Genomic DNA, 23251 nt, shown 5'->3' with positions numbered 1-23251 from the left:
AAACCTGGCATTCAAGGCATGCGGACACTTGGGCAACCTCTGACCTAGTCTCAGAGGGTAGGAAATGAAGTGATCCAGACTAAAATGCCCCAAAATGAAAGCGCTCGGAAAGCAAACTGAAACACGGCTCAAAGTTTCCAAGCAGCCTCATTTTTACAGAGGGCTGAGATAGGATGCAGTTCTGCATTTGAAGCATGTCTACTGAAATACAGAGAACACCTCTGCTCCTTTTGAGTTCAAGCACATTGTCTACTAAATGACCCAGAATTAATACCTGAGCTAATGTCAGCAGATGTCCTAGCATTTATAAAAGTTAAGGCGAAACAGCTCAGCCCAGCGATTTTCCAAATGCTCAGAAGCAAAACATCCCAAAACATTTTCAAACATGGTGAAGTCAGAAGTCCCCAGTGAGGTCTCTGTGGAGAGATTTTTGGTTTAAAGTTGGCTTTATGTTTTTGTTTTGTTCTGTTTTCTTTTCCAGGCCTGAATGATGGTGCAAATCTGATGAGAATTAAGACAGTAAAGGAGCCTACAAAATCCTTTGGCTACACAGCCACACAGAGGGGGTCTCCAGAGAAGGAAATTTCATCCGGCTGCTTTGCTGACAGGAGAAGGCTCAGCGTGATAAAAGAGATCCTGCCACTTGCTCTGAGAAACCCAAGCAAAACCCTGCACTGATACATCTCTGCTGACACCTGCTCCAGCTGGTCCTTTGCAATTTGACAGGACTGGAGGGCTGACGGCTAAAGAGGAGGTGGGCCAGGTCCTGAGAACAACCGTAACATTTCGTGTGTCTGATCTGGCTCTTTGCTCTTGCAAAAGCTGAAAATGAAAAAGCCCAAACATTTGGGCAACCCTTCCTTCATGCTGCCAAGGCAGAGCATGTTTCCCCGCTTCCAGTCTCAGGTACCTCAATGTATTGAACATCTCCTGCTATACGGACTAAAATTCCCTCTGTAAGAACTTCCCCCTTGGCCCCTTCTCTCTGTTGTGCTATGTTCTCCCCATGCAGCCTATCCTCCCCAACGTTTCTCTCCTACTGTAAGTTCATTTCTCAGTACAATGTTGCTAGACACTTATTGCTTTTGCTTTTTTCTTTTTCTTTTTCTTTTTTCTTGTCTTACAAACCAATCCTTTCATCTCCCTGCTCCCTGTACTCCTCGCACGTTTATCTGTATATGAGAGCCTGGCTCTGTTTAGCCCTCTCTAGTCCTCTGGGGAATTGAATATGCACCCTGAGAACACGAAAATGTGAACTGTCCCTGGTCTAGGGCACAGCCAAAAAGCCTTGGAGGGTACAGGAGACCTGATGCAGCGTTGGGATGTGTAACACATCTTTCTCAATTTACATGAAACATTCTTCTGCAAATATTGACAACCCCAAAGTGCCGATAACCTCCATGCCACGGATTACAGACCATACACACATGCCACAGCACGACAGCGTCAGCTAATGTTTCTGTTAGCAAGTCTTAGAGAAGGGTTTTGTATCACGAGGCTAGCTTCGTAACTGCCTGCTTCCAGGCTGCTCTGTGCGTGTTATTGTTTGAGGCTATGATGTATCTCAGTTCTGGACTGGGAGGAGAACAGTATAATGGTCTGAACATTATTGGAAGGCTAATTTTTCAATCGCACATACTGGCACTGCTTTTCTTTCTGGACTGAAGGAGTGTTTAGTCTATTTAGCCTTTGTAATTCATGAAACAATAAATAAACAGGCGCTGACTGTGTTGTTCTTTCCTCCCCTTATAAATACATCACCCTGATACGTGTTATCTGCTGCAAACACCAGCCAATTTGCTCTTTCCTTTAGAGATAAGATGAAGCATCTTTTTCCAGTGAAGATGAATAGCAGAGACAGACCGCGTTACCTGGGGCCGGGATGGAGGTGCCTACCTGCCACGCATCTCTAGCCCACAGCCCTCGGCTGCTGCACTAAGTAAACCTTTCTGCTCCCAGGTACTCCACTTCCCAGGTGTTTCCCCATGTTATAGCTCAGATCTTGTAAATGGTACTGTCAGAGGAACAAAATGTTTTGCCTTCATTTCATTCACTTTCAGTCCATCAGTGTTTAAACCCAGCCTGTAGCCACTGAAACTTCCTTTGGTAAAAAAAAAGATGCAAGAACAAAAATCAAGAAGGATTACATGCTGGCAAAATAAATACATAAATAAACAACTAAATAACAATTTAAGAACCCACTCCAATGCTATTTTCTAAAGGCTGTGCCAGATGGAAGACTGTCAACTAGGAGAAAAACTTGGAAAACTCCCATCCTGTCTTTTGGCCGAATGACTGTGAGCAACTGTACGTTCCACCCCGCCGATAGGAAAGGCAGCGAGATGCAGTTCATAAATTATAACCTGCTCCTGCCATCAGGCATGAGTTACCGACTTGTGATTTCGTACAGATTATGCCAAAGTCATGGGAAATGTAAGCCTGTCCTAAGCTCTCAAAATCTCCAAAACTGCCCATGCTTGGTGGCACAGGTAACAACGTGTGTCCCCGTGAGGCCAGCACAGAACACACTGTAACCCAGAGCTCTGCCTCGCATGAGGTTTGTGGTTTACACATCATAAGACACATCAGTTCGTATGAGTGCAAGATGGATTTTCACTGCTCCACAAAGTGCATAAAAATAGCTATCAGGCGTCTGTAACATTTTAATAAAGTTTGGCCCAATCCAGATCTCCATTTTTTGAGTTCTAGGTGACTGGCCACTTGATTAAAGACTGGTCCTTGATGCAGGAATTTAGGCAACTGCTCTGCTCCATTCTACTTTCACAGGCAAACACAGATTACGCAAGTGTTCACTAACTGATGCAAAGATTTGACTCTGATGCAACTAAAAGATTTTCCAGTGCCTCCTTGCTGCCTGCCCCGATATGATTTGCCTCCACATTTTTCCTCCTGGCCACAGCAGCCTCCCAGTTTCTATCTCACACCTCCCCAGAGACTCCCTGGCTTATGCAGCCTGGACTTGTCGGGCTCATTCCCAAGGGCGCAGCTCCCAGCAGCAGGCAGAGCCCCCTGCTTCCACAGGAGGGAGCGGCCACACTCCCCCTGCAGCTGGTGGGGCACGGTTTCCCATGGTCGCCCTCCATTTTGGGGTCTACGTCCTCCTCTGCGCTAGGGTGTCACACTCCTGCGTACCGATCCATGTCTGCAAGGAAGGAATTTGCTCTTTGGTGACTTTGGCAGAATCCCAAACCCTGGCCCAGAGCACAGCATGATAAATAGGCTCTGCACCGAGCGGGTCTGTGGAGCCCATGGGAGGAGAAATGAATCCTCTCCCCCCAGACAGTGCAACAGCTGCTGGGCTTATCCCTCGGTTAGCGCCGCTGCGCTCCAGCCCCCCAGCCTGCAGCCGCCCTGCCTGCCCGCAGGAGGTGTTGCCCTGCCCCACAGCAGCAGCTGGGACCGACAGCGGCGGTCCCACTGCCCCAGCACCCCCAGCTGCCTCCCGCTTCTGCAAAGTCCAAACCGCGCAGCTTGGTCCATCCTCCCGGCCAGAGCTACCCTGGGTTGTGACGTGCCAGGCAGAGGCCCCGGTCACCCAGCATGTGCTCGTTAAGCTTTCGTGCTGTCCTCACATCACCGCCTTGTGCTCCTGCAGCCCCCAAGCTGACGGCGGTGCTGCTGGGTGAGGCCCCACGGCCCACTCTGAGCAGCCCCAGGAACGCAGAGCAGCCTCCCTGGGGTTCGGAGGCAGCCTGGGGAAACCACAGCCCCTGGGGCCACTCCTGGGCTGAATTTTCTTCCCAAGGAAAGGAGAGAGCTGGTGTCAGGTGAGAATTTCAGGGTCTGGCTCATCAGATTGCAGGAAAATGGCCACCCTCGTAACCCCAAACAGCTGCTGTGTTTATAGTAAACATAAATGATAACTGGGTGGCCTTTGAAGCCACCATGTCCATTGCTGGTAATTATGGACAAGTGGATACAGCCACAACGATCCAGAGCACTCGCTTAACGTTCAGACATAATTATGGCCATTATCAAATTTCTGCCCCCTCAGCAAACAGGGGGGATGGGGTCAGCCCTGCAGTACCACAGGCAGAAACACAGAAGGAGGGGGTTCTTTGGGCAACTCACGCTGGATAAAATTCCTGAGTACCACCTGGCGCAGTGAATGGAGATGCCTTCGCTGCGACGGAGGCAGGTGATGATGGAAGGCCCCTTGGGCACCCCAGCCAAATGGATTCAACACCAGGGCCTCCCACAGAGCTGTCCTGGCCCCTGTCCCTTAGGTCCGGGAGCCGGAGTAGTTCAAACGCCAAATACACGCCTGGGAATGTCACTTCTTGAGTGAGGGGAGAGGGCAGCAGTGGCATTCCTAATTGCTAGGAGGTCTCTCGTGTGTGTTGGGAAGCCTTGCCCCCCACGGTGCCACCCCATCCCAACCCATGCTGACTGCTTTGTGAAGGATGCTCCCGCTCCCAAACACTCCAGCTTCAGGGCAGAGGGAAATACCTACTCTGCAAAGGGCTACTCCAAACACCAGACCTAAAGAAAAAGGTAATACACAAAGCCTGGGCAGTGAGAACCTGGAATGACTCACAGGGAGAATTCTCAAACAAAATCCACCAAGTATGTCACTGAGAAAGGCTGGAGGAATGGGGGATGGATTTTACTCCAAGGAACCAACCTTTACTATAAGGAACAAACTGAAATAACTTTTGTAAAGTCAGCAACGTAATGCTAGGATCCATGTGGCATGTTTAGATTATAGAGCATCCAAAGATTTCCCAGAAGCTGTGAACGCCCAGCCTCTTTCAAATCACATGGCAACTACATGGTTGTCGTGCTCTACATGCTACTATGAGAACATCACTACTATGCCCTTCTGCTGGGTGAAACACACACCCACTGACACCTGGAAGTCCCAAAGGCCTTCTCGGTTGTGCTCTCACACAACAGCCCTTTTCCCCCTCTGGAGAAGGAGCACCAAAAGAGCAAGACCTCAAAGTGTGTTGCTCCATCAGGAGCAACAGCCCCACGGTGGCTGTGGGATGGTGCGGTGCAATGGGGTGGATTGCAGCCCAGGCCCCGCTCGAGTGGGCCGGGTGGGCCGGAGGGCTGGGGTGGCTGCTCCCCTGGGAGCTGGTCCCCAAGGTCAGGGCTGGGGCACGGTGCCGTAAGAGCACCGGGAATGTGCTTACAGCTCTCTATTCAGTGGATAAACAGAGGGCTGAAGTCTCTGGGGTTGTTAATCTGTCACCTTTCTCCAGCACTAAATTAATTTTTTTAAGTGTTTAAAAGAAAAATAAATACAAAGAGAAAACAGGAAAGGTGATAAATGAGTCCCGCTCTGCTCCCTTCATCCTTGGGCAATACCACCCAGGTATCTGGCAGGGACGAAGTATAAAAGGTCTCCGTGCCTTGCCAGCCCCGAGGTGCATTTGGAGTGACGGAAGCCCCAGCTCCCTCTCTGCCTCCCAGATTTACTTTCCTCTTTGTGTAGCTACAGGGGCTGTGATGCAGTGACCCTGCTGAGCTCCCACGAAATTCTGGATTGTGTGAGCAGTGTTGTGCAAGTAGAAACATAATTCAACACCATTCCGAGCTGTTCCAAAAAGATGCGGAGTTTCCATTGGGCCACCTTGATTCTCCTACTAAAAAGCTGGAAGAAAGCGTCGCACAATCTGAATCTATCCTGTGCCGTTTGCAGCTGTTAAAACAGCAACACATCGCCCTGATGTGGATGTGTTTGATGTAGACCAGAGCGTGTGAGCTGCCTGCTGCACTGGGCGGTGCATGGAGCTGGGGCCCGCAAGACCCAAAGCCTGGCCCACCTCTGCCCCCCTGCGTGCCCGTGACTGTGTTACTTTATTTCTGTGCCTCCGCTCCCCATCTCACCACTCCCTGTTTCCCCTGCCAGCTCCTCATGCTGGGTATGCCTGCTGGAGTCTGGTGCGGATGACACAGACAGGCCCCGATACCTCTCTTACTAGTACTAGCATTTGCTAGGCAGCTTTTGCGTGACTCCTCATAATCCAGCGAAGGATTGGCTTTCCACTGCAGACCGTGAAACCCAGGGAGAGCAAGTACAGACACCGCCATCGCCCAGCGAGCACAGACTGCATGACACACATGTCCTGCCAATGTTTGACATCTTATCCCTAGGAATCACTGCCTCCACCTCTCAGGGAAGACCTTCTCTGGTGCCCAGTGCCTCTGCAGCCAGATGCGATTGGCATCTTAGGCAGGAGGTGCATTAGGAAGTGCATTCCTCTGGGGAATCCATCCAGAGTTTCTTTCTCTCTTTCTCTTGCTAGGAATTGTAAGTGAAGAAAACAAGTGGTAGCATGTGGCAGAAGAGGAACATGCTCCAGAGAGTGCTGGAGTGAACAGATTCCCAGTGACAACCACACTTTCTGGTGCACAGATAACCTCAGCTGGATTTTCTACTCACTTCCTAATGCAGCTGCCTTTAAACAGGCTGGAGCAGAAGACAAATGTCCATCCCCAACAGTACCTCCAGACGTGCACCATCTTTCCAACCAACAGAGCCGAACATTTCCCTGAGGTTTGAGCTAATTACTGCTCCTGATGCACCAACGAAGGCTGGCTCAGCAGGAGACATGCAAATGCCCACCGGAGCACTGGGCTGCTCTGAGCAGAGCTGCAATAATCTCTAGCCCAATATTTACCTTCCTGAAGAGCGCAGTGAGCAGGCACCCAGCAGCACCTGGCGGCTGGACAAAGCCCGGGTGAGCTGCTTCCTCTGCTTTGTTGTGAAAGAGGACGGGGGGCAGCTGATCATTTTTTCTCTCTAGCTGTATCACGGGAGTAATCAAACAGTTGTTGAAAGTTGGGAAGGGAGGTGTTGGGGCAGGAGGGGGAAAAAGGACCGTGTGTTAACCTAAGTGATAAGCTGTGCCCAGCCACAGCTCAGCCTGCCTCGCAGGCAGGATGATGGGTGTGCGGGGTTTGTTCTGAGCAGTTCACCTGCTGCTGGCTTTCAGCACGTTTTATTCAGTAATTCTGTTTATCTGAGAGGCCTATTGTCATCACCTCCGTGCCGCAGGGCAGCCCTCAGGTGCGGAGCGGTCCGTGGGGCACTTGCGGCACAGCCACCGCCACGGCCAACAGCCACGCCGGGGGGGGCTCCCTGCTCCCTGCTGCTTATGAAAATTGCTTCCTTTGCTGATGGTGATAAACGCAGGCAAACAAACACCACTCGGCCTATTGAGCTTGTCTTTCTCCTCGGGACTTGAATTGCATGGAGTACTCAAAGCAGAATAAATAGACCTAATTTCTAGTAATGAAGCTGGAGTAGACAGGAGCAGGTCTGAGTAGCACTTGATGAAAGGTTCTGTTATGGTACTACTGGGTGAATGGAGGTGCTAAGCATGGCTGTTGTTTTCAAGCCTAAGTTCCAAAAACACTTTTTCCCATATTTTGAGCTCCCATCTTCAGATGTAAAACCTCACCCAATTGACCCAAATACATTTTCACAGGATTTTTGGACCACTATTGGCATCACATACTCAACACAGAGCCCAGTGGAGGCTCCACACGCAGGGGATGGCATCCCACCTTACTCAGTTCTGTAAATTTTCTACAAAAGGGGGGTGTAATTCAGTAGAACCTGTGCCTGGTTTTTAAAGAAGCACCTGGGCAGAAGACAACAAACAGGGGAATGTTCACCACTCTCTTATGCGTCCTGAAGAAGACTTTAACTAAAATACAAAGCATCATTCCCTTGTGTGAGTACATCACCCAATTCCCTGGTATTTACCCTGAACACAACAGCAAGGTGGGATTTCCCACGTCTCCTAGATGGTACCAAGGTTTCCTTAGTGTTACTGGGAATGGCTTCCCGGAGGCCCCCAGAAATAACAGTTGCCTTTCTCACGGTGGCACTGCACTGCAGGTTTTCACACCACGAGTGGCCCACTGCCCACTGCTGGCTTCATGACTGCTGCAGCCAGTCAGCTCCAGAGCATCACATGGCGACAGGGAGCGCACCAGGAGAGGCCGTCTGACGGTGGCTGCACCACCACACACAGACTTGCGGAGCACCAGCCCTAACCAGTACTGCCAGCGGTACCTCTGGCCCCGTTTGAGTTCCTCTCCCCTCTGACTGGGCACTTTCTGCTCTTGGATCGAGCACAGGAGGGGCTGGCTCTCAGGCCTCCCCTTCAGATGCACAGCCCCACGGGCAGCCTAGACCACAGCTGGTCAGGAACAACAGTGTGCAGCTGCCAAGCCCCACAGTCAGCCTCTGAGAGCCCTGCTATGGGTTTTAGTGGGATTTACTGCACTGAAATGCAGAAAATTTCGTTGCCTTTAGGATTAGTCTCTGCATTTGCACATAGAGCAGTGTGTACTGGCTGGGTCTGCTCCACTGCACATGGTGCTCAGTCCTTCAGTTACCTCCACCAGGACTTCTGCCTGCAGGACACCCACGCTTTTAATTCCTTCTATCAGCAGTCACCGCAGCTGGGCAGTTTCCGAATGCTACTGGAGCAAGGACCATCAGCAACGTTACGACAGCTAACCCAACCCGGGTTAATTTGTGCGGATTATGCATTGACCCCGGATTTTCCAATGGAGACCAACATTACTGCAGTACAGGATTTTTATAGTGCTCTTTGAACTAAAAAGTAATCTTATAATTTTGAGGCATTTTAAATTTCCATTGTAAATGGTAAATAACAATGATGACGCAAGGTAGGCTGAGGAAACGCTGCCTGGGCACAAGCAATGCAGCCCTCAGTCTCCACTGCAGCCACCAGAAACTCCACGGGAAGTCCAGCTGCATTGCCAGGTAGCATCCCACAAGAATAACAGATAAACACACACTCTTCCCAAGCCACTGGGCACTATATTTCTTCTGATGAGAACCATCCATTATTCTTCCATCCTCCTCTCTGCATCACATCAGCGAGAGGTTTTACAAAGCAAGACAGGGGACAGGTTTATTTACTCCCAGCTGCACTGCACAGCACCCGGGCTCGTTCGTATTGGTTACAGATGACCTCAGGTCTTCCATTATGGGCTAATGTCTGCAGCCCTCTGACCTCCGGAAGTGCTCGAGGAAGAGCTGCAGTAAATCAGAGCAGCACTTCGCAGGGGAGGAAGAAAGTTGCTCCTTACCAATCTGCCAGCGGGAGAGGAAGGGCTCCGGCTGGGCTGCTGCAGGGGAGCGTGCTCAGCTGCTCGGCAAACTGCAGGCAGAAGTGGGTGTTGTACTTGCACTTTGCCAGCGAGGGGTTGTTGCAGTGAAGCGGACGGGCAGTAAGCCTGGCTGCATTCCTCTTTCTACCTAGGCAGGCAGGGGAGAGCACAACAACTGACTTCATACTGGCTTGTGACACAGCTGACTTGTGTGCACAGGCTGACTTCTGCACTCGGCCAGTACAAACACGCTCTGCATCACACTCAGCTCAATGGCACCAGTGCATGTTCCTCTGCTTGAAGGCACTGCGAGTGTCACTAGAGCCACGCTGCCCTGGCCTGAAAAGAGCTGCAGCAGCTCTTGGACTCACAGCACAGATGACAAGGACCGACGGCTTGTTCAGGCTGCTGCTACCAGTGGTTTTCAGAATGCCATCTGAGGACCAGTGTTTGTGGTGGTGAGAGTGGCCAATGTGATGACCACCAATGATAGAAGGTCCCTTAGGAGGTGTTCGACAGCTACAAGTTAAATCCAGAAATGGAAACATGGTGGGCTGCTAGGCAATCTGGACATGTCTGAGTAGGTCACCGCTTGGCACAGATGAACGGTTTTGCTGCTTTCATCTGAAGGATGTCTGCTCTCACACACCTGCTCTATCACAAAGTGAAGGCTGCATTTCAGAAGCCTACACTAAAGCCTACAATCAGACCCGACCACTCTGCTCACCAGAAGTATCTAAACAGTCCAAATTAGCCTGTGTGGAGTCAACCTGAGGATGTTGTTAAACACCCTGTGCACCAGAGCATGTAGGATTATAGGAGGAAGCAATAATGTAACCACACAACACCACACTTGCAAATCATCTTAACCACAAGCAGTTCTCCCCATGAGGATGGAAATAATTTGCCACATCCTCTGTACAGACAAGTGGAGCCCCAGGAAAGGGCACGGAGCAGGGAGACATGTTACAGAGCAGAGCTCCTGTCTCTGCAGGTCCTGCGATCAGCACGGGATTTCAAAACTTGTAGCATGCAGCTCCTGGGGAACTGCAAATGTAAAAGCAGCTGATCAGCCTGCTCAGCTCTGAAGAAGGCTTGGAAATACATCGCACCTACATCCCTCATCCCAGGAGCAAGAACACCCAACAGGAAAAGTAAGGGAAGCAAAGGGAGCACAAGGATTTGTAATGTAACCAAATGCATCATGTACTTAAAAAGTCTTCTGTTTTCTCATGTACACTATAAAAAGGTCACTTTGTATGCGCTTTTTTTACTTCTGCCCATCTCCAGAACAAACACTGCAATTTTACTCTCCCATAACTGCTTCTTGGCTCCTTCTGCACATTCCAGTAGAGCAGTATCACACACTGACTTCAGAAAGGACTTAACTCGATCAGCTGATCTCGTTCATTGCCAGACTAGCATTACTCCCTATTGTATGAGGACTAACTCTTCAGGGGAAGAAGGGTGTAACATCCACCCAAAGGACAGGCTCTGTCCTTCAGGATACAGGAATTAGTACCAGAATCATTTTTTTCTGACAGAGCTTAAGTCCAAGCCATACAAGAAGCAGGGCCAATGGCAAAGCATCACTTCCTGATGACAACTCGCTAGGTCACCCGGAGAGGTTTTCTGTGGCTTATATGCTTTGGGGTTTTTATTTGAGAAAGAAAGTTTACAGTGAGGAGGTTTTTGTTTAGCTACAGTTAGAGACATGCTCAGACCAAAACCTCTTAATTACAAAATCCCAAATCTGGACAGAGCCACAGATTCACAATTCTGGCCCAGCTTTCCACTACTAGGGCCAGTAATCCATTAGGATCAGTAAACATCTTTTTAACATGCAAATTTGAGGCTCAAGCAGCCACACCAATTCAGATGTTGCAGCAGGAGCAGCATGTCAGTATACGTGCAATACAGCACAGATTTTGCTCTCACAAGAGTCAGCAGTGCCAACTGTGGGACCGGGAGCCTGGATCCCAAGTCAGTCTGAACACAGTTAATGTGACATCCCATTTCTCAGCATCTCCCTTTAACTGCTCGCTTGCCCCTTGCTTGGTGTTTCAGAAGTACCAAGCAGCAAGATCCAGCCCTGCCAATTCTGTCACTTTTCACTTGACAACTGTTCCTCTTCCACATGGTGATAACGACTTTGAAATTCACTTGGCGTTTCAGTTTCCTTCCTGCTTCTCTCAACAGCTACACAAATGATTGTCAACACGTACAGAACAGTAGTCTACCATGAGCAGATAAGCATGAAGTGCACAGGAGCCTGTGTCCATAGGGTGATTCCCAAAAGCAGACTTGCATGCATTACAAATTGGGTAGAATAAATAATTCTAGTGGAAAGAACGGCATTTACACCCCAAGCCAGAATTCTGTATGTGCATACATTACCAAACCTGTGCATGGTGATAGCTTATCTCAGTCCTATTAGACTTTCCCTACAAAATTATCATGTTCTCAAGAGGTTACTTGTCTTTCACTTTCTTATCTTCTTTGGTGGAAAAGTAGATTCGAACATTTCTCTAACAACAATAACAACAAAAATGCAAAATAAAGCCCATATACAAAATCAAAGTTATTTTTTGTGTTGGGTACATTTAATGCCAGTTTCATGTTATGACAGCTCAAAAAACTGGGGTTGCCCATCAAGACACTACCTGAAACAGAACAAAAAATGCAACAAGTCTGTACCCGAAGAACAGCATCACCAAGGTGGTACGCTGATGGCACACCGGTTTTGGCAGTGAAGATATCCTTGCCTTCAGTGCTTCATCCTGTTCCCAGAGTGATATTACAGGAGCAGTTTTAAAATCAGGCTCATTCAATGACCAGGTTTATAGCACAAGCAGCTAGGGAGAGGAGAGCAGGGGGAATACACGTGCTGCCGAACACCAAGCCTTCCTCTACAGCAGTGCAAGGGAGTCCAGCCAACAGCACGCCGGGGAAACCCTATTGACACAGCATGCAGGAAGACCATGCCAAGAGATTCGTCCTGCTCCTCCTCATTCCTCCTCCACAAGCACTGTTTAGATCCCCCTGGAAATGTCTTTTGTTCTTTTGTTTTTTTTAAGCAAGCAGTTTTCTTTCATGAGCATACCCATCAGTCAGCTGCTGAAGAGCAAAACGTGGATGCTTACGTGGGCACTTCAAACACCAGTGACATTTCAACCTGTGCTAGAATTTTAAAGGTCTCTAAAACAGGAGTAAATGCAATTCAAGTGTGCAAAGTAGCTTTTCTATAAAGAGGAATAGATTGAATTTGACAGTTTTGAAAACTTGATAGTGTCAGTGAAATCTTGCTACTGTGAAGACATCCAGTCTTTGCTCCCTCCCATAATCTATCATTTTAAAACCTGTTTGCTGAATGTTTTTACAGGTACTGTAAAGTGAGAAAACTTCCAAATTCACACTTCTCAAAGTATTTTTTTTGCCACAGAGAATGTTACTGCAATTAGTCTGGTTTGTAATGGAAAGCAGATGAAAGTATAAATTAAATCAAAACCTTACCACATATCTAAGGTGTTTTCATGCCATGCATCCCAAGAAGTTTTCCCAAAACCAACAACATTAAATTTAAAGCTCAAATATTTCAACCAGACCCAACAAATGCAGATTAAGTTTAAATTTAAAAAGGAAGTTAAAAGATTTTTCCTTCTCCTCACCTGCCAAGTCCTCAAAGTTCGGGTCTCTGTGTTCCTCTTTCAACACTTAGCGGCAGAAACACCTAGGGTTGAGTGGAGAGATTTCCTCCTCACACTGGCATTATTCATTATTTCTGAGGTGTTGACAAATGTCTTCAACACTATACAATGCATACAAACACAGAGTCCCTGCCCCAATGAATTTACAGTCTGCGGCTGTTATCTTTGTTCTGCTTTGGTATATCACCACAAATTTCATCAGGGCACCAGATGAGCCCAATACAGCTTCCACCAGCAGTTTTCCATTGGTTTTGATAGGAGTTGGACCAGCCCTGGGCAGACAAAGTTATAGGATTAACTATTGCAGGAGAAAGCTGAGGTCTTGGCATGTGAGCAAACAGCAAAAGAACTGATTCTCAGCAGTTTTGTTTCAAATTAAAATATATTGCAAAGTTTTCTCATGTAATACATTTTGAGAACATAAAGAGTTCCCTTTCACTACATCTTTCAACCAACGCAGCGTTACAGATCAACCAGCAGTAGGTGATTTCTGAACCAAGGCAGACTGGCAGCTACAGTAACAGCTCCAGCTGGTGGAAGCTGGTGAAAGTTTTGTTTTGTTTTCTGGAATTTTGTGCTAAGCTTTCTGCCATCATGTTTCACATACTGGAAGTGTGTATTTTCTCTGACATTTTGAAAGTTCCCAAGTGTTCCTGTGAATAGCTTAAGAAATCTACTCCACATTCAAATTGCTGCGATTTCTGTATATCCAAAATTGTGCGCTCAGGTACTAGCCCTGCCTTTCCTCAGCTGTAGTTTGTGGAAGAGAGAGCATAGGCACGCGGTCCTGGGCGCTTACACACACAAAAGGCACATACACCTATGAACACCCAAAAGGTAACATGAGGACAGCACCAAATGGAGATATTGCCCGTCTGGTTTATGCTCTACATGGGTCTTTGGTCACATTGCTCTGTAAGCCAAACTCTTTTTTGAACCTGGTAATCATTAATTACTGCTGTTCAAGCAGCATTTGGAATCATAAGTTAAATACATTCTAGCTAAGAGCAGAGTGGGCATTACTGCTGTGACTGGGGAAAGAAGCATCCTAAAGCCATGTGCCCCAGTTACGATTGATTCATACGAAGCCAAACCCAAGAATTAGCACATCCAAACGCCACAAGGGCGGCTTACACCAGACTGGCCTCGCCATGCCAGAAACTAGGCTAAGTTCAAACACCGTATGACATGACTGAGAAAACTCCACAGAGTTCGCAGAGCAGTTCCAAAGCCCCATTCCCTCCATGTCCCCATCCAAAGCCTTCTCCAGCCTACCTGGTGCTGTCTTCAGGTCTGGAAGGATGAGAAAGTGCTTTCCTGATGATCCTGTTTTGGTAATCTGCTCTCTCTTCCAGGCAGGACATGGCCATTAGCTGTGCTAACATCCAGGCAAGATGCTGGTCCCTCTCCTTCTGTCCTCCAGCTTAGCAGGGCTTCTTGCAGTTATCCCTGGTTACAGATAGTATTTTCCCAATCATCTCAGAGACATCCTCCTGCCTCCAAGATAAGTCATCAAATTGGTTTCCATCCTCTTCCCCAATCACTCGGCTCAGCCACTCAGCCGTCCTAGAAAGCAAAAAGATCATGAGATCTGTGTGAAACCACACCCAGTTTACTAGAAAATGTGACAATACCACAAAAGTTTGCTAGTCCAATTTTTGTGGTCAATCCAACCAAATTGCTCCATAATCATTTTTAATGGCAAATGATTAAAATAATACTGTTTCTTGCTGATTTTGCTATTGGTGGTGTTTGTTTGTTTGTTTGTTTTTTCCTATTTCTTTGATATTTTCAGAAATCCCAAAACAAATGTATGTATAGTTTTAATTAGAAAGTATCCAGCCTACTTACCTGGAAACACTGTTTGGGTATTTAATAGGCAACTACTCGTCTATAGTGCATGAAATTATTTACTTAATTTCCTGAACACAATGTTTAGAACTTATTGAAGTTTTAACTTGTTCTTATTTTATTTTATTTTTTAAATTTTTTTTGGAAAAGCATAACCCGAGTTGTCTTGCCTTCTGTAACATCATCCTACTGGTTCCATTTTCCATGAAGAGACAATAGGACCAGACAGTCATCAACTGGATTCAATGCATAATTCAAGAAAATCTCTTTCCATCCTAAAACTATATTTTTTGTGAAACCACTCTGGTATACAAGCCTTGTATCAGGTCAGTGATTTGGATAGGAAAGAGTTTTGGCCACATCTTTCATACAGGAATGGACTGCTTTGAAGTGTGTTAGATTTAAGTTATTACGAAAAAAGGAACCACTGGGAAGATCATATCCAAGCCTAATTTCTGAATGCTTCCAAGATTTTAAATGCTCAGGCTCAGAGAGCAATTCCAAGTTCTGTATAGAAGCTGCCTTATGCTCGAAGGAAATAAGGACTCCTGAGGAACTGTGACTGATTTCCTTTATAGACCCTGGAAAGTCTTTGGGGAAAAGAGACTTACATGGTCTACATTTTCACCATCTAGAAATAACCTCTTCTCACTCCCTGCCTCCCCTTTACTGCCTGCTGCCTCCCACTCACCCATTTCCCATAAAGGTTGTTTCCAGACACAATTGATTTGAAACCTCAGATTATTCTGTTAAAATTGCTGACTTTGGACTTGAGACCCCAAGCCAGATTGGGACAATCCCCTCAGGTCCTTTCTCCAGCTAATTTATAGCAAGTTTTGTTGAGACAAGGAGTTATGGTCTGTAAAAGGCTTGCTGTCGGCCTCTCATAAAACCCTAGCACCCTGTCAGAGAAGGGCCAGAGCCTGGGAAGAAAGTTTCGGCAGCGATCAGCTGGTTTCCAGATGGGTGGCCTTCTACACACTGTCCAATCCCGTGGGTCCAATAAAGCAGCCCTGATTTTGCACTTTAAAAAAACAAAGATACAAACCCTCCTCTACTCTCAGTTAGGCTTTATAAACACGCTTCCAGTCTCCACGTCAAATTTATTAAGGAGAAATTCATTCTGCCGTCTCTCCTCTTTGCTCTCTTTGCACACATGTGACAGCCCCTCCTGCTCCAGTTTCTCACTTTTTCATGGGGTGGAGAGAGTTGCATCATGATTTACATCCTGCTGGGTTGTTTTCCCATCAGAAATAAAGAAGGGGGCAAACAAATCAGAAAGTTGAGGGATTGGCCTCCAAGGTATAAAACCACCCACATGAGGCAATGTTTGTTCTCAGTCTGGCAAAAATTCTCCTCTTGTTCTGTCCTCTCCAGCTTAACAAACCAAAAGAGGACGTGATTAAGAAGGTAAAAGGTTGCTCAGCAGCTCCAGTAGTCAGAAAACAGCATACTTCTGGCTAATTAGGTGAGGATGCTGCCTCAGCAGAACCAAGGAGCTCCTGCTCAGAGGGTCTGGTTCTGCCTCAGCACAGAAAGCAAATTCACCCCAAATTGAAGGACTTTGACTTCAGTTTGGCTTTGACTTCTAAGTAGGAAATCTCTAACAGCCTCTAGACACTGTTTAACCAGCTACCATCTACATTAATTGTGATGTGCATTACTTTCCCTGTATTTAGCTCAAATTCCCCTTTTACTTTCAGCTCATTGCTCTTACTGACATCTTTCACTTCAGCAGTGCCAGGATTTCACACCTGGTGTTACCCTGAAGGGAACCAGGACTGGCTGATGTGGCTCCTGTGCCTGGCAGACATCTCAGAGCCAATATTCAGGCCTTGGATTTTCCTTTTAAAGCTGCAACTTTAAGCCCATTTTTGTTCTTATCTCTACTCAGTCTATAAACACTACTACTCCTAAATAGGACTCTTTAGGACCATTTTCTCAGCTAGCCAGTCAAGACGACAACCCTGATCACAACTTGTTCAGAAAGTCAAAAAGCAGCAAAAAAAGAAAAGAGTTGTAGGGGGAGTCTGATTGTCTTCACAAAGAGTGGGTAAATGTCACATTTAATCAAGATGTAGAACTAAATTTTTGGACATCACAGATGTCTGCTCACTAAACACATAGTTAGGGGTGATCCTGGAATTGGAGTACTTAGACTTGGACTTTCTACCAAGCAAAATAGTGGGAACTGCTAAGGATAAGGCTGATCTAGCTAATATTCTTCAAAGGTTTTTGTCTGCTTGTTTGTTTGCTTACATTTTCTAGTAGTTCCCTTATCAAAGATTCTTTATGTTGTTACGGGGTGAGAAGAAACAGCCTCTTGTAGGTTAGTAACTGATGAAAGAGAGTAAACTCCTTTCTCATAGCAGAGCAGGGTTGCTGAGACACTGTTCCAAGGAGCTGTCCTGGCATCTTCTAGGAGCCCGCTTTCATGCACAGGTTGTTGAGCTGTAGCACGATGCAGTAACATCACGTGGCTAACACTGCCTGGGAATGCTCTACCCACATAAATACTTTTCATTGAAAAATGATCCATGTGAAAGGCACAGATGTTGTTAGGCCAACATGTTGTTAGATGCTTTATGGTACAACATGATTGTTGGCCTAAAATATCTGTAAAGCTTCTTTCAAATTCCACATCCGTATGCACAAATGGAAAAAACATTGCCCTCCCTGTTCTGCCTCTATATAACACTCTACGGCAAGGCATTTTGCAAACCAGAGCCACATTTTTGTGAACAATCCCAGGTGTAACATTTCCCCATGGGAACAGATCTGCAGATTTTAATGCATTTTGCTACTGGTAATTGTTTGCAGAATGGAGAGCATCTCAGAATTGCAATTTTTTTTTTGAGGAAAATAAAACCTTTGCAAAACAGTGAGAGCTCTGCCTGTGTACAGGCAGAACAAGGTCTTCGGGAAGAACCCTGCAATGTGCTCACCCCTGGGAGGCAGAGTACAACCAGCTGGCAAGGGGGATGTCTAGACCGTGACCAAATCACCACGCAAGTACTTCACTTTGTAATGTTGGGCTTCTCTGCAGTAGCTATGTGTCACATCTTCAGCAGAGACAATGCGTATCTCCCCATTGTTTCTCTGAAATATCCATCATAAAAATCCAGCTTTGCTCGCCATGACTTGCAGCCCCCTGAAGGCCATAACCAGTTTCTGACAGACTTCAGCACAGACAAGATTTCACTCTCAGACAGGAACAAATCTTTAAATAAAAACAAAGTGTCCCACAAACAATTACAATGTTTTCCATCAACACAGTATTTGGCAGCCTCAGAAGCGCTGACACTGTTAGCACAATGAATTTTTGGTGGGAGCCTACAGGAAGCTCATGGTGTAGGATTGGGGTTATTACACCATTTTTATAGGCATAAAATTCCCTCACTAGGTGCACTGAAAAGTAGAGCTCCTTTGCAAAGGATTAATACTTCACAGCCACTATTAATAAGCTTTCAGCACTGAGGTTCGGGATTGCCACAAAATGCTGTTACCAAGATTTCCCGTGCAGCCCTGCCCATCTGCAGTATTTACCAGAGAATTTAAAGTACAGTGGACTTGAGTTTTCCAGGGAGCAGCCATCATTCCTGCGCTCTCTCTAGAGTGACTACTGGAAGCCAAAAGCATTTAAGCAAAGCTAGATAAAATCAGCAGCACCCAATGTGGGTTCTTTCTGGTTTCCTGCAAGTAAACAGACATGTTTACAAGGGGCTGTACATTCACATCAATCATAAGGTGACTTTGTTTACAGTAGAGGAATTTCCTGCAGGCTTTTGCTGTCCTGGTTTCTTTCTCTTTGTATTTACTTTTGTTCAAATGCAATTTAAAAAAGCCATAGGTACTCCAGCTCAATTCAAAACGTGACACACAGAAATCTGAAACAGGCTATAATTCATGCCCAGATTTAGTTGTTCTTTTTCTTGTTTGTTTGTTTAAGCTAACACACACCTCCGCATTAAAAAGCCACTTTTCTCTACCCATCCAATTCATCTACACCTGGCAAGAAAGCAGCTTTGATTTGTCTTCTCCATAAAGAACTGCTTTTCTCATCAAGCCCACAAAACACCAGAAGCCCACCTGACACAGGGATTGGGCTTTTACTTCAGGCATTTAAGAGGCAGATCTCTCAGAGGAATTAAAGTCAAAATGGTCTTGAATGCAAATGAAAGACTAGCATTAATATCAGCTGAGAAGCCAGGGATTAGGCAGTTTTGCTGCCGTGAATAAGAGCAAACCATTTCACACCCCTTGATAAAGTAAAGAGTGACTGCAATGGGGATTTAATTCAAAGAACTGCTGCAGAGTTTGGCTACAAACTCCAGAACTTTGACAGAAAAGTGCATCTCAACAGCAACTTCTTCATTTTCTATGAAAGAAGTCAGAGAACCTTTAAAGACGACTTCTGTACAAGAGCTTTTTATCTGCAGTCACCCAGAGATAGATACAGCCAAAATCTGAATTAAAGGAGCTCCATGGTCACTTCTGCGTGACACCACTCAGAGCAAACATGTCGCAGTGAGCCACAGGGCAGGAGGGAAGCTACAACACTCCTGTCCTCACTTCTCTCTGGTTCTTCCCTTCAGCCCCAGCTGTGCCCGGAGAGCAGATCTGCTGCTCCTGGTGCACAGCAATGAGCTGGGCCCACAGCAGTGCAATGTGACCACTCGTTAGGTCACTGGGGTTTGTGACACCCGAGCACGAGCAAGCATTAACAGGTCAAACAGAGGAAGTGCCAGGAACAGGCACTCCTTTGACACACAAGCTTGTATATTCCACAGAGGCCGCTAAAGACAGAAGAGCTAGAGCAGGAAGTGCAGAGCCAGGGGGTTGCAGAGAAAAGTGTAGAACCCTGTTTCCGAGTGGCAGAAGAGGGAAGCGCTGCCCCCACCTGCCCTTCCAGGTAAGCTGGAAAAACCTGAGCAGGGCCCACATGAACATGAGGCTTTGAGAATTTCTTTCCAGTAGTCTCCAATGTACAAGCCATGATTCAGTACAAAAATAATCTAGTACGGGCTGTCTTTGTTAGCATCTGTTAGCAAGAATGTCAGCTAATCAATACATTTTTACTGCCAGATACCTACAGGGCTGGAAGAGACACCATTTCTGACATTATTTTCAGTGTTCTTCTTACAGCTCACGATCCTGGAAGCAGTTTTCCCTCACCTTGTGTGGCATCGTTACTCATCTTCACCGATGCTTATCTAGCTCCATCAATCTGCAAATGCCCATCCAGAGAGCAGTGTCCCTCTAGACACAGCCAACTAACCCCGCACAGCTAACCTTCTCCTCCCCATCACTTCATCCTGCCAGACTGCGGCTGGGTCAGGATTCAGTGCTTCATGGAGCGAGCACCCCTGTAGCTGACTCGCACTGTCCCCACAGAACAGCTTCGCTGCTCTAGGCAAAGAGAGTGAAAAGCTGGGACTTGGCAGTGCACAACAAACAAACCTTCCCAGTCCTGTAATCCAATTTACAAAGCAGCACCTCGTACCACATTTGTGCATTGCAGGTGAATAGAGCCACAAGCCATATCTGTTAGCAGCCCTTGCTGCAACCATAGACTTCTACAGAGCTATTTGGCACACTGGAGAATACACGTTAGCAAGCCTGGAACTGCCTCCTGGAAACTTCCCAGCCTCTCTTCTTGCTCTTCCAGACACCTCTTTTCTCTTCCTAGCTAGCTGTGTGTTTTTCTCTCCCATACACTGGCAGAGCCCAGGGTTCCTCAGTGCTTTGTGCTTTTGAGGAATCCCAGCTGCACGCACAGAGCCCAGAGATTAACCGGCGAGGGATGCTAAGCCCCAGGTGCTACTCTGCAGCACAAGCACTGCTCAGCAGAAGGACGTGTAGTGCAGGCACGGGGTGCTCTGAGCCAGCTGGGCAGCCCTGCAGTCTCCTCCTGCCGCTCACCTCTTGGCACCTGGCGAGTCGCTCACCTCTTCCACGTGCTGGTAAGCTCAAGCACCACTGTGCCTTGTCACTTCGGATTAATGCGCTGAGCCCAGCGATAACAACATGCTGCTGTATGGGCTAGGTGAACCCAAGCTTACAAAATACAATCAGCAGAATAAATACCAAGTATACAAAATATATTATCTCCAGGCTACTGTCAGAAGGGAATAAAATCAAGGGAAAATTCTTCTACTGTCACTTTTAGTCAATAAGGCAATATCAATTAAAAGAGGGGACACAGCCAGCAGTTCCATGCACACTCTGGGAAACACATCAATATCAATAGTATCTTGGAATAACATATTTAAGAGAATTAATTTAATTCTGAATGCTGTCTTGCCTCAGGACCAGTTTCTATTTGTCCCAAGACATGTTGAAACAATAAAGAACATTTTCTTACCAAGCCCCTGCAAAAAAATTTCTCTTAAGGCTTAAAAAAATTGGCAAAAAGCCTTCTGCAACAAAAATGGAAATCCTCATTGCCGCATAATCATCATACTGTCTTGAAAAATTCATATGGATATCAGTGAATTAGAAAAACTTACAGGTTTAAAGTGTGATCCTTTTCTGGGAAGGACAAGCAAACAATCTTCCTTTGGCTTTAGAAAGGGACAGAACTGAGCAAAACTTCTCAGAGTATCTTCTCTGAGTAAAGAGCAAACAGATGATTTCCGTAAGTACTTAGACACTACACACCAAGAAGCACGTGCTGTACTTGACAGGTAGGTTGTGATATGTTTGTTTAGCTGCAGGAAAATGAAATTCTGGGGCTCCTAGCTGCTAATACAACCCAACGGATCATCAGGTATTTTGAAGAACTGGAAATAACCAGGACACCACAGTAAACACACAAGCATTTGGTATTTGCATTACATTAACCAACCTAACAGGTCATCTGAATATGCCTGGAATGTATGTAAAACTCCAGTGGGCTGGTCAAAATGTTGAGACTGATCAAAATGGGGAGCTACTTTGAGTTATATCTGACTGCAGCTTTCCATTATTTGAAGGAAAGTGGCTAAACTATAAGAAAAAAGGAGGCTTACTTTTGTGAACCTCTTTGGAGCACTATCTGCCGCACAGAAGATAGTGAGGGAGAAGAAACATCCCTTGTATCCCACATGCCCTGATATTCTGGAAGGAAACACTAGGGGGTAGCCTGACATTCATCAAACTTCAGAAGGCAAAATGCAAGTTCCAGCAAGTTCTTTATAAATGTCTGGTTTTCAGTGGAGAAGACCATAACAACTGTTTAGCAATATATAAGGATGTTGTGGAATAACAGGATAAAAGGACTTGCCTTGTTAGATGGATCTCGTTGGATAGTATCTGCTACAGCGCTCTCAGAGCCAACCAGCACTGGGAGAAGGAGGGCACTTGAAGGGAATTTCAGCGTGTCAGAGACCCTGCAGTTACCATCCTCCTGAGGCATCACTGGTGCAGAGTGCACTCACTACAGGAAGAGACAAAGAAGCGCAGCGAAATGACTCCTCCTGCATCACACACTCGATAGCTACACTTAAAACCCAGCAAGAGCACCTCCACGGCTTGCAGCCTGCTGGAGGCACCCTGCATGTGAAGAGGGGTTAATCTACACTGCAGACATGTACAAGGTACAACATGTGATCAAGGTAATAGGCAGAAAAATCACTGAACCTAACGCAATGTTGTCACTGGGGAATGGCTTCCTCATCTTTGCACCCCACACAAGGATAAACACATTCTCTTCCCCCTTAACTCAAGTTAACCTTGCAAGCTTTGGTTACATTTTTCATTAGAAAAGGCACAACCTGAGCAAGGAAAATAAATGAGCTCCAACTGGGGGTGTTTTTCATGCTTAATGCACAGTGTACAGCAGTACACACTTCCGTGTTTGGGCTTTCTCATCCCCGTCAGAAAAGGATTTCTACATTTCAAGAAAAGGAGAGGAATCCTCAGTGTTCTGGTCTCCTTGACATTGTTCATGGTGAACATTTGCATAGCAGATCCTGCAACCTGTACTTTCTTTATCCAGGCTGTGTGCATGCTCACACCTGACCACAGTCCTGCTGTATTTGCTGCCAGAGAGATTGCTTGGGAAACATCAGAGTTCCAGCAGCAAACCCAGCTATTGTTCTGTTGCAAGAAACCTAACCAATTCACATAGTTTTACTTAAGCTAATGTAAAAATCATTCAAGTGTTCTTCCCTTCCCCACCCTGCTGCTGATTAAAGGTTATTATAAGATTCACAGACTTCCCATTCCTCCCCATCTAGTAGAGCCATTTGTCCAATGCACTGGTGTGTGTGGTAGTCATTTGTGCCATCCGTAGGCACAGACGTAGAGAAAATTGTTGGAGCATGTAATTAAGGCCCTCTAAGGACAATGTCAATGCTAAGCACATGCCCAAATGCACTGCTGAGCTGGCAGCACTGGTAAATCAAGATTTTCAGCTGTCAGGCTTTGAATGAGGAACTCGATACCTGCACCAATGGGTGAAATCTTCTGCCTCAGAGTTTGGTGACTGCTGCAGCTTTAATCTGTTGGCAACTCCTGGGGCTGGTGCATCCCTGTCTCCAGGCGTGGGCAGCACACAGAAAGCAGGCACCAGGGCAGAGCAGTGCTGA

General features: G+C 46.6%; 1 protein-coding gene across 2 annotated transcripts in view; it reads right to left on the bottom strand.

The window, feature by feature from the left end:
* The window catches only part of TBX1 (T-box transcription factor 1), a 190266-nt gene that overhangs the window by 141562 nt on the left and 25453 nt on the right, over positions 1-23251 (bottom strand). For both annotated transcript variants that reach the window (XM_072024636.1, XM_072024637.1), the window contains exon 2: positions 14106-14396. The gene's annotated coding sequence lies outside the window, so the exon portion shown is untranslated. The remainder of the gene's footprint in view (positions 1-14105; positions 14397-23251) is intronic.

The sequence above is a fragment of the Anas platyrhynchos genome, chromosome 16 (genome assembly GCF_047663525.1).
Source record: "Anas platyrhynchos isolate ZD024472 breed Pekin duck chromosome 16, IASCAAS_PekinDuck_T2T, whole genome shotgun sequence".
Classification (NCBI taxonomy): Eukaryota; Metazoa; Chordata; class Aves; order Anseriformes; family Anatidae; genus Anas; species Anas platyrhynchos.
Note: the sequence above shows the minus strand (reverse complement) of the source record. Positions and strands in the feature narration are given on the sequence as shown.